Source organism: Ochotona curzoniae, unplaced genomic scaffold (assembly GCF_017591425.1).
Source record: "Ochotona curzoniae isolate NIBS_2020 unplaced genomic scaffold, NIBS_Ocur_1.0 patch129, whole genome shotgun sequence".
NCBI classification, from domain to species: domain Eukaryota; kingdom Metazoa; phylum Chordata; class Mammalia; order Lagomorpha; family Ochotonidae; genus Ochotona; species Ochotona curzoniae.
This window is the reverse complement of record NW_024466672.1, coordinates 294770-307668: the sequence shown is the minus strand read 5'-3', so window position 1 is coordinate 307668 and position 12899 is coordinate 294770. Positions and strand designations below refer to the sequence as shown.

At 40.0% G+C, this 12899-nt stretch overlaps 1 pseudogene; it reads right to left on the bottom strand.

Moving 5' to 3' along the window:
* Positions 1 to 1862: 1862 nt before the first annotated feature.
* Positions 1863 to 12899, bottom strand: part of LOC121166340 — a 38585-nt pseudogene continuing 27548 nt past the window's right edge.

Here is a 12899-nt window from a genome sequence, read left to right as displayed (position 1 = left end):
AGGTGTCAGGAAGCATTCCAGGTGCATGCAAAAGGCTACCGGACTTCTACTTAATGAGCCTTATTATATCTATTTCCTAGACACACTGTATATATATATTTATTCATCTGTTGTTTTCTTACCCTGATCGTGCAGCCCATTTGACAGCATGCAGAAATTTCCTTTGATGGAGTGTTTCCTCCTTTGTAGTAAACTAGAGCTGCTCACTTACACAAGGGCCCACGCCCCCTGGCTCCTTTGGAAACTCACTTGGAGCTGTCGGCACCTGTGCCGCCTGATATGAAACTCCCCAGATCCCAGAATGCAGCTCTTCTACTTTACCACCTCAGAGTACCAAGTGATCGACAGATTAGTCTTGCTCACTTAAAAAAAAAAATCAATACAAATGGCTTCTTGACCTCATCGTTAAATAAAGACATGACATCCTTAAACAGGAGTCAGCCTCTCCACGCCTGTGTGGATACACTACAATTCACCTCTTCCCCTGTTGATGGAGTTACGTTTTCCCCTCATGTGGAGGAATTACTGCAATGCACAGCCCTGTGGTCTCTGGCACACACATGCTCTCACTTCTGGCAGGTGCATGTCTAGTTGCTGGAGGGGGCGGCAGTAGCTTTAGCTGACACAGCTAAGTTTTTCCAGAGGAGTTGCCTGACTTATTCCAACCCATGGAGAAGGAGAATTTCATTATCACACACTCGCCAAGTTGTGTCACTTCCATCTCTCTTACGTATTTTAATGTTTATCTGTTTACTTCCATCTACTTGAGGATCAGAATAAGAGAGGAAGAGAGAGAGAACCAAAGATTTTTCCATTTATTGGTTCACTCCCCAAATGCCTGCAACAAGCCAAGACTGAGCAAGACCAGGCAGCAGCAGAAACTCCCCCGGGGTCTTCTACGTGGGTGACAGGGCCCAGGGACTTGGCTTCACCTGCTGCTTTCCCAGGCACATCAACAGCAAGCTGGCTTGGAAACAGACCCGTGGAAACTCAAAGCAGTGCCCTAACACAGGATGAGCATGTGCTACTGTTGCAAGGAATGGCTTCATCTCCTGCACCACAACACTGGCCCCAGTTTTTCAACTTTAATCCACGGTTTCCAAAGAACCAAATTTGGTTTTGCACCTAACCCTTCAGCCTTTATCATTTCAATGTCCTTCCTTGAGGGGGCTTAATTTGCTGCTCTTCGTCTAATTTCTTGGTAATGATGTGTCAGGAGTGATTTTTACTTTTCTTCATGAATGCACTCGAGGCTCTGAAGCTCCACCCGACCACTGGGCTGGCTGTCTCCACAACTTCTGCTCCGACACTGTCATCATCATTCAGATATTAATGTATTCCCATCCACACTGTAATTTCTAACTTGACCCATCGATTACTTATTGACTGTGTCATTTAGTTTCCAAACATTCAGTATTTCTTGTCTTCCTTTTCCAGTCACCTGAGGCTAGTCTCTGTGCAATGTTTTTCATTATTCATACTTTGCTGGGTTTTCCCTGTGGCCAGCACATGCTTGTTGGAGATTTCCATACAATCCTCAGTCCCTACTACTAGAATAGCCATTTCATCTGGGTCCCTTCAGTTAAACATGACAGCAAGATGGAAAACAAACAAACAAAGAAGAGTAAAAATTATACAAATAAGCGTATGGTCATATAAACTACTAAATGGAAACGGGCAAAGTGCAGAACACAGTAAACATTATGCTCTCACTTGTGTAGAAAATTACTGAAAATATTACATGCGCAGGAATTTGAATAAGTATTAATACTCTGCACACAAAGGGCATGGTATCATGGATTTCTCTCTCTCTCTCTCTCTTTTTTCCTGAGGGGAATCAAATAATGAGGACTGCAGCAGAGTTACACAAGAAAGGAACAGAGTTTTGTCCATTTTATTAAACAAACTTAGGCCATAAAATATTTGTGACTTAAATTTCTTCTATATACTAAATGTATATAACCCAGTTAGCGTGAAGTGTTTGCTAGAAATCGTTCCTCACAGCTTCTTTTTAAAACCTTCAGTTATCTTCTTCTTTTTGCATTAGGATTATATCTGCAAGGAAAGAATTGGCATTAAAGAATGTTAAAGTAAGGGATCATCATTTACTTTGAAAGCTTAAGACACACACAATAGCCAACAGGATGGAAATGCCAATTTCATCCTTTATTAAAGGACTGGCAGTTCATTTTCATTTATGCCTTTGATGTTGCTTTTATGAATATATTGTAAACTGAAACAAATCATTAACAAAAAATGTTATAAAGCACTAAAATAATTAAAACAATAGTTTAAAAGTCACGGTATGTTTATACTTCTTTCAGTAGGGCTTGGAATGGATCCCACACACCTGCACTCAGAAATTAAAGCATACCATTTGCACAACAGAACAGAATGAACCCCAAATAGAATTATAACTGTAGAAAAGTTTCTGCTACAGCAATTAAACAAATATAATTGGGCAACCTGACAGTCGCATTTAATCCTGAAGAAATCAGTATTAAACCAGTATAAAAGGCATTCTCATCTAAAAAAAGTGGATTGTATTTCCAAAATTAGAGAATCAACCAAACTGACTGTGAAAAGTACATGACTTTCTTCTGTCTTTACGATTAGAGAAAAAAAAAATTAGGAAAATGCACCCTCACACTGTGTTTCTCTTCTGTTTAGTATTTGAGCGTCAACTAAGACTTGTTTGGCCTATTACATTTTCAACACTCATTACACTCCTCTAAAACCTCCCACAAACTTTGAAAACTCCAATCTATTTTTCTTTGTTTTTATCTATGTGCCAATTAAAGTTAATGTCTGTCATTTTGTTTTAATGTAAAGCCCCTTTCATTAATAAGTCTACTGAAGAGTTGAAAATAAATCTCAGAAAGTGGTCAAGTTCAGCTAGCTCAGGAAGCCTCCTTTTCCCTGCATGAGCCAATACGGATGTTAACTACCTTGTGTTACAGCACAACTGCATCGACCCAAATTTGAAAGCTATACCCAATAAGCCCAACTGAGAGGTGCTCAAATAGTACAAGGAAATAGGTATCCTAAAAATAAAACATTCCCGTAGTGAAGGGCCTATTTGTCCAAAAGGGCAGAACAACAAAAAGGAATCTATATAAATAACAATGCAAAGTTTAAGAAAGCTGAATTAAACCTTACCTAAAGAGATCATCAGCAAGCGATTCTTCCTTGGCGTGCTGAATTTGCACCTGTTGAAATGAACACACTTTCAAACATTTGCTCAGGGGTGAATATTAAGGACATGAATATCCAGGCTGACGCGTCACAGTGAGCTCTGGCCTCCCGACCATCTCCCCCTCCACAAATCATTTGTTTTCACTTCACACTGAGACTATCATTGCCCCAGTGCTTGAACAGAACAATTCTACCCGACCTGCCTTCTACATGTGTCCCACACATATTATTAGTTTGTTGAGTTTTTAATTGATCTTTCCAGCAGAACCCTTCTACTACATGGAATTCCAGTGCACTGACACAAGACCACTCCTGAGCCTGAGATGGGGGTGCTTCCCCAGCAGCAAATGGGCTCCTTCCGTTTAGTCCCAGCTGAGCATGCTGAAGTGGCTGCTGAACTACCCCAGCCAGGCAGTACTTTTCATGCTAAAGTCCTCAGGCTTCTAACACATTAAAACAGAAAAACCATGTGCTGAGGGCATTTCCTCAAACCCGCCTCTGATCCCTTCATTTGCCATCCAAAACCCTTCAGTGACTGAGTCTGACCCTTACAAGGTGCAAATCCCTGGAGAACCTGGCTTCCTGTCACCTTCCTAATCATATCCTGCATCTCCAGACCTGTTCTTGGGCCCATGTCTTCACATCACTTAGCTATGGATGTTGTGGCCATTTGGAGAATGAACCAGCAGATGGAAGAACATCCTTCTCTGTCTCTCCTTCTCTCTGTAACTCTGCCTTTCAAATAAAAATAACATAAAGCCTAAAAATTTGCAAAAGAAGTAGAAGTAGATAGCAATAAGACAGTTATGCCTTAAATGTAGAGACCAATAAATAAGAAAAATATTTTAAAAGCTTTCACAGAGACTCTCCTAAAATGAAGCTTCAGAACTATATTCAAAAATCAGAACACTTATACAGTACTCTAGGAAAAGAAGTGGAGAACATTCGACAATGGTATATATTCTGTTTCCTACTGACTTTCAAGCTGAAAAAGGGATACTTCAAACACGCAAGTCATCCAGAAAGTGGAAACATTGGACTATCAAAAGATAGAGCAGGGGAGCTGGACAGAGGCACAAACAATACCCTCTGTGTTTACAGCAGAGAGGCAACAAATGACACACTTTCTGTGATGTTGGCAGGGACACAGAAGAAAACCCAAGGGGAGGATGAACTCAGCACTAAAGGGAGAAAGAAACGTAAACTACAAAACACAGGACAGACCACAGCACTGTGTGTGTCTCGACTCTGGCACCTGATAAAAGAAGGAAATAAAATTTTACTTTAGGCTTCTGACTCCAAATACATACTGAGTGCTCCAAAAACAAGTATCACAAGAGACTGTAAAGTGGTCACGTATTGGTGAGCAAGACTGGCATATAGATGCAAACTTTATTTTTCTGGAGGAAATAAACTGAACCTACAATCCAAAGAAAACACACAGATAACATTCCAAGGAAAGTGATCACAATCAGAGCATACAAAATAGATACTCTGGAAAAAAGGGCAAAACAGATCAAGGATCAAGAAATACCAGGTACTGATCTCACAGGCAAAGGAAAGAGGAACTTAAAAGAATCAGCAGGAAACAAGAAAATTTACAGAAGAATGCGACAGACTCCCAGTGATCCAACAATACACTAGGCTGAATTGGAACTCAATGGACTGAGGACATACCAACCAGAACTGAAGAAAGAAGCTGTAAATGGGGAGATGATCCGAAGATATCGCCAAAAATAAAGTTCAGTGACATAAAGAAAGAAAACATGTAGAAAAGTGGTCAGGATGCATGGGAGAAAAAGGTGAGAAAATCTAACTGATGCCAAATTGGACTTTCAGATGAGAACAGATTAAATAAAAACTGGAGCCCTGGTGTTAGGAATGTTTTGTTCTTAACTTGGATGGTGGTTGTGAGCACAGAAACACCCACTGATCTGCAGCTATCGTGCACTTGTTGGTAGGCACACCATATTTTAATGGTTTCCAAAATGGGCACTACTCAAGAAAATTCCCTATGATAAATGATCAGGTATGTTTACTCACACACAGTTCCTGCTTTAGAAACAGCAGGCTATCTATCAAATTTATCACTGATAGATTTGTAATAACCTACAGAAGTCTACACACCCATACTTTTTTTGTGGCTGAAAACTTTTTCCTGTTTAGATCAGAATGTTAACTAACCCACTTGCTTATGTACCATTTTGTAAACTAATACCAATAAAGTAGAATTTTCTAATAGAAGTGATCCAGAAAGTACAGATTAATCTCAAGGCTTCAGATCTCACGTTTCTTGAATGATCTCAGGCCAGTTATCCTTGTTTCTGGTTCTAAGTAGTTGTTTTTAAGAGCTCAATCTTAAGAAACTTGCATCTGTAGTGTATCTCAGTTTGTGGGCTTCACTTGTACTAACCTCCATCTCCTGCCTTAGCCACTCTTCCAATTCCGCATTCTTTCGAGCATTATGAGCTATTAGATCTGATCCTCCAATGATGTGTGGCAGTTTTCCTGCTCCGGGAAACGTGACCTGTTAATCAGTCAAAGTAATACGGTTTTTAACACTTAACTAACAAATACAATGATCAATTCATACTCTAAATGACCTTTTAACTATTTACAAATGAACAGTTTGCACTAAAAACATTCTGTGTGCAAATGCATTTTTCAAAGCACAACAACCACCATATTACTGATTTAGATAGAACTCAAATTCATTTTAATTAGAGGCAATTCAGTACCATTTCAAATAAATTTGGTTTGAATACCATTTGTAGCTTAAAAATAATTTTTAGCATATCAATATTTCTCATGATTTTTATATATTCAAACTACTTTCTAAATATTTAACTACTTACACTGTTTTATACTTATTTACATACCAATAGCAAACACCACATTTTTCCCTGGTAACTTAATCAATAATAAAATCTCGTCCCTTTTGAGTTTCTATTCACAAGCCACAGCTGTGAGTTGGGAAAGAGCAAGTGCACCACTAAAAAGGCGTCATATGAGAGGGATCTCGTCTAAGCAGAAGAGATTGCTCCTGTCGGACGGAGTTCAGACCCCTCTAGAGCATCATAGCAGGTACAAATCAACCTGAGAAATGACAACAGTACACGCTCACATCACAGACAAAGAGCTACACTATGTCAGTTACGGCAGACACTGAAATAATTACTGTCCTCTGATCAAATGCAGAGGGCAAAGGCCACCAGTTAGTGTTAGGTCTGGATCAAGAAACAAATCCCCAGAACAGATAATAAATTCGCACTGATTGAACCAGTGATATCCCATTAGTTGCGCTAATCAAGTTTATGTAATGTCAGTTCCTTAATAAGCAGGAATTCAGATCTGATGCAACATTCAGTGTCCATGGAGTAATGTGGGTCAATGATACACTTACATTATTGACACTGGTTCCAAACAGTTTTAATATATAAGCTAGATACGTAGTCAGGTGATATGATCTACACCATGGTATCGCACAATGATGAAACTGTCTCCTCAGAATGTATCTCAGTGTTGTTAAGGGATACATGACTGGGTTTCTATTTGGTTTTATAAAGGCATGAAATAATAGAATGCCTGCAGCCTTCATTACTGGTTGTGCTCAGCTTTTAAGTAGAAGAAACTGCATCCATTTTGAACATAAACTGCTTTCATTACCATTTAATCTTAACAATATTTCTAAAAACATTTCAAACACTGCCCTCTTGTGATACACTTAAAGAAAGAACTACCTTTTTGAATTTCTTGAAATTCTTCAGTTGACCATAATCAATATTTACATCCGACAGATTTCTGGAAGTGGAGATAACCACCAATGATCTAAATTCAGTCAGTAACAGCTTCTTTGGAAACTCCTCGCCATCTTCCCGAAGTTCATCATCGTTCTTAAATGGAGTCATAAGGGATGGAAAAGGAGAAATAAAATTACTTGTTATTTAGCAACTTACGGCAAAAACTTAGAACGTCTGAGGAGACACAAGTTTGCTTTTGGTGCCTGCACTTTGTATTTGGAACCAAATCATATCTTCCTCAAATCCCCAAAATTATTAATTCAAATGCTTTATAACTTTGGAAACATTTCAACACATTGGCCTGTAATAGGAGAATACAAATCATATGGGATTTTAAATTTAGTATCCTATCCTAATAAATAAACAGCTCACCTTCGTGCATATGTTCTCAATACAAAACCTCAGCACTGTCTGCTTCTCATTAGAACGGCTCACACAGATGATTACATATTCTACATGTTCCACAGGTCATCTACCATACTTAGGCATTCATGGATTCTCAGCACTTTTTTATTTTTAATTTCTTTAATACCTCAAAATAATCAATTTTTGTTTTCAGACGTTACCTCATTCACTCACAAGCCATTTCTTTCTCCAGATGAAGAGTTCTAAAATCAGCCTCAGGATTCCTTCAGACATCCTTCACTTGCTAACAGTGACCTCTGATTCATGACATTTGCTATTAGCTACCTAGTCAGTCACACAGCACCACTGTTGCAGCTGCTCCTGAAGCTGCTAAACTGGAAACAATAACAGGGGAAAGTGCTAACAGGTCTAAATTACAGGCAGTCAGGAAGGAAAGGAAAACCAGAAGAGACAGCAAGCAGGGGTTCCTGAGACAGGCAGAGCACTGTCAGGGACTCTTTCTAAAAAGCAGTAGCCTAATACCTCCACAGTTCACAAATATCTCACATCTCCCACCTGCCCTCCAGGTTTCACCTTCATTATTTAAGAACTTGATTTTTATGAGTCTGAAAATGTCTTGCTCCTGGTCATGTACCTACTGATGTCACAGGAGGCAAGGAATGACTCCATACTGTCACAGTTAACAACAGCATTCATTTCCAGAGGAGGCACAAGGAAGAACAGGATCAGAATTGCAGAAAGAGAAACAATTAATCCTAAGAATGTACAATGAAGGAAACAGATGACAGTTGCTCCCTACACGTCAGATCTCGTACAAATAAAATAGAACACATAAAAATTTCCTCACGCAAGCTTCTTCTTTGATGGACACTTCTTTGACCACAGTGATTCTTGCTTGAGATCACACTTCTTCCCAATTTCACTTTCTTGCTAAAGGAATAAAATTCATAAAATATTGCTCATAGGAGTTACCAAAAATATACATATTTACTTAACTTGAAAGGCAGAGTTACAGAGAAAGAAGCAGAAAAAGATCTTCCTTCTGCTGGTTCACTCACCCAATGGACACAACAACTAGGATTGGGCCAGGCCAAACCCAGGTTCCAGGAGCCAGGAGCTCCATGAGGGTCTCCCAGATGGCTGACAGCAGAAGATGGCCCAAGACCTTGAGCTACTTGCCTCCCACCTGGAGTCCTAGAACTTCCTGGCTTCACCTGCCAGTCCTGGAGGCTGTGACCACCTGAAGAGTGAACTAGCACATGCAAGCTCTCCTTGTCTCTGCCTCTCTGTAGCCCTGACTTTCAAATCAATCAATCAATCTTAAACACAAGCCACTGTCCACTGGGCAAGCCAAACAGACTTTGTTCAGGCCTATAGTAAGTTCTACAAGCACACTGAGTTCCCCTAAAATCATTTGCCATTGTACCACTGCCCCCTTCTTCTCCCCTTCCCTGAGGAAAAGTGGGACCTATGTTTCTGCATAACTGGGATTGTGGTAAACACTTGTGTGGCCTTGCCCCATGATGTGAATCTTTCCCCTTCTTTAAATGCCTTTCCTCCTACTTCATTCTGTCACTTTATTCCAGGAAAGGTTCATAGGGCAGAGGGAAATTGTTCCTTCATTCCTATAGTGGGAATACCAATAAACTGTCACTGTACTTCCCTTTGTCTTCCACATTTCCTAATTCTCGCAAATGACTTGTACAATCAAAAGAAAAACACCTTAATTCCGTTTAGATATGTTACATTGGGATCTTAACTCATATTTACAATTATAAAGTCACATTAACTGTTCAAGATACTTGTCTGCAATGAAAGTGGAGAGTGTCCTGTATAGAATCACAGTATCTTTCATGCTGAGATGTCCAGATCATGTTCTAGGCAAAACCATATTACATAAAGAGTTTCCTAAACTTTCAGTAATACTACAATCCCTTTAGATACAGTGCACGACATATCATTTTACATAAAGTTTTCAATGTTACAGCAATAAATATTCACATCACTTTTGAAAAGGAGATTGGAAAGTGCATGTTTAGGAACTAAAGAAAATTAATGCTTCACTCACCAATTATTACGAGTAAATACCTGTCTTCAACCCTACTAGGCATGACTACTTTAATATACATCCAGTTGCTATCACCTTCAGAATATTTTAACTTCATTTAGACACAATGATAACATACATTCAATATATGAACCTTCTCCTACCTTCCTCTTCTCTACATCCTCCAACCTGCTAATTCTCCTAGGGTTTTATTTCTTTTTAATAATAACATTTATGTAGTTATTTGAAACACAGTTACTGACAGAGAAGGAGAGAGATATCTTCCATCCATCGGCTCGCTTTCCAGGTAGCTGCATTGCCTAGAACTAAGCCAGGCTGAAACCAGGAGCTTCACCCAAGTCTCACACACAGGTGGCAGGGGTCCAAACGTTTGGACCATTCCCACTGCTTTTCCCTGGCCATTGGCAGGGAGCTGGATCAGAAGAGGAGCAGCAAAGACAAACCAGTTCCTATATGGGATGCAGACATGGCATGCAGTGGCTTAACCCACCACACCATAATACCAGCCTCTAACTTTTTATTTTGTAACTTAGAGAATCACATAATTATCAACGTGGATTCTCAGAATGTAAGCTTGGGGATGACCTATACTTTTTCTCATGTGTCATGTAAGTCTATCACCAGGTCAGAGATCTTACTCAAGGCCTATGAAAAAATAACATCTCAGATTGCCTTTCATATTTGCATGTTCAGTGTCCAGTATAACTAACTAAATGAACGAATGACATTCTGGGAAAGCTGACAGAAGAGATCAAAATCACAGGGCATCAACATAAGTCCCAGTATCTGTGAGACCCAGTACAGTTAGTGTCCGCCCATGTTCAATGGATATTTACTACTGCACTGTAGGCTGATTGTAAATATAATGATGTATCTCCCAAGTAATAGCTATTATGACAGGGTAGTGGAAAATGATATAATTTTAAATGAGAAGGAAAACTTTGGACTAGGCGGATATAATGAGGGGAGGAAGAACTAGACCACAGACGCAGTGGGTGCTACTAAGAAGAATGTTACCATTGCAGGAGGCAATTGCCTAGATTGTCTTGGACCTAGACAAGTGTTCTACTGTTGGGAGAAAAGCAGCCAATAGCAGGTGGGCATTCTTGGGCTGGATAATGCCAATCCAGTGTTATGTAAATCAGTGTGCCAGCATAGCTGCTTATTTTATCTTATTGATTTAAAAGATTTGCAGCAAATGCCATGCAGTGGGGGGCAGGGGACAGACACTAGGCTGGGAAGCCCCCTGCACACACTGGCCCTCGGGCTTACTGTGTGCTGCTCAATGGCAGGGGTGCTGCAGACTACCTGAGGAAGGGGGTCAGGGGCCTGTTGCAGTGGGGAGCCCTGAGAGCATGCCTGACAGATGAGGAGTGACCTCATAAGACTTGGAGCTGATAAACCTTGCAAATTTTCTCAACCTCATGCAACGAAGCCGACACAACCCAGAACTAACACAACCACTCAAGTTATCAGCCTTGCAACATTCTTCCCCACATCGGGGTCTCTAATTCTCATCAAATGACTGGCCTCCATTCCTAGGTGCTGATGTAGTTTGACAGCAAGGAGTGACTGCCTTTCTTTCCCACTGTGGACACATGAGAAAAAAACAAAAAAGAACTGATACATTTGTCCCACCCTCCTCCCTCCCCACCCTAACTGGAGGCCCACATGCTCTACATTTCCCTCAATTTTGTAAATAACATTGAAAATAAAATAAAAGTTCAAACAGAATAGAAATAACTGAAAAAGGATAAAATCATTGCAGGAATAGCACTAAGTTTTCCATTTTAACTCACAGTAAATCTATGGACATACTAGAATCTGTATTAAGTCCCAAAGTAGAAAGAACAGTTCTAGGGGCTGGCATTGTGCTAACGTGGTTTAAGCTGCACATTGTGTTACCAGTACACCATACCTGAGGGCCAGTTCAAATTCTCCTGCTCCACTCCTGTTCCAGCTTCCTGCTGACACGCCCGCCTAGGAAGGGAGCAGCTTAAGTACTTAGTTCCCTGTCACCAATATGGAAGACCAGGATGTAACTCCTGGCTCCAGGATTTGGCCGTAACTGCTATTGCCATTTGCCAAGTGAGCTGGCAGCTGGAAGGTATCTCTCTCAACAGCCCTCTCTGTTACTCTTTCAAACAAATACATACATTTTAGAAAAAAAAAAAAAAGGAAAGCACAGAATAGTTCTACCATCAACATAGTTTAGAAGCTACCTTTTGGAAATCCAGCTCAGGCTGGATTCAACATGTCACCACGGGGAGACCTGCATGGAATTCCTATTGCTGAGATTGAGCTTGCCAAGTCCAGGTTGTCATGGCCACCTGGCTGCAATCTCTCTCTCTCCCCACATCCTTCCCTTCTTGTCACACCGCCTTTCAAATAAATAATTCAGTACACAAATTTTAAAAGACACTTACAGATCCTTTGTCTCTTTCTAGTGCTGTTTCATCATTGCGAGTGCTGCCTGTTTCCAGATCCATCTTGGTCCTTTTTCTCATATTGACATTGTCCTCTTGTTTATGAACATTCACTTGCATTTCCAACTCTGGTTTTCTGTTCTTGAATAACTCTTCCAAGACTTCATCTTCTATGGCCCGATCATCCATTTCTTTTCTCTTTTTAGTTATTAGCTTTTCCGGGCAAAGAGACTGATGAGCAGAATTTTTCACATCAGATTTGAAATTGTTCACTAGAATCAAGTTATCTGTTTCTTTGTCAAGAGGCTCATTCTGAGATAGATGCTGCTGTGTGTTTTCCCATATTAAGACTGGGGCAGGTTGGGTTTGTTCTAGAAGAGAACAAGACATTTCTGTTCGTGCTGACTTGGATGAAGACATTTCTTGATCTTCTCCATCTCTTTCCCTTAGATTTCAACAAAGAAAAGACACAAACAGATCATGAGTACAGTTAAGTAATTTTTCAGTTAGGTAAGATTTACGGTTCCTTCCATCTAACTCACAATGTATTCTTGATTTTCATAATTAATACTATCACTGGAAACCAACCACAGACATTTGAAAGCATTTCATATTTATACACATTCTACAGTTGTGATAGGACTAATGGACCTTGTGGCTCAAGCAATATGGAAATCCATATTTTCTCTGCTGAAGCAGAACTGATTAATCACTGCTGAGAAAAAGGTAAAAACAACAACAAAAAAAGTCTAAAAATACTCTGCTGCCAGGAGACAGCAGCTGATGTGTAATGTAGGGAATTGTGGGCAGTGAACATTATCCAAAGGATAAAACTTGACAGGTTAACTCACTTTAAGTTAACAAATCAGAGTAACTAAATCTTCAAGATGCTACTGACGTTCAGTGCATTTACTGTGTGACCGGATCACGAAAACACAAAGACCTAGGTCCCTGCTCTCACATGCTTACTGGATTAGTGCTGAACTGGACCCGTGAAGGTGATGTTTAACACTGATTTAATATAAGGGTGTATGACGGGCAGAA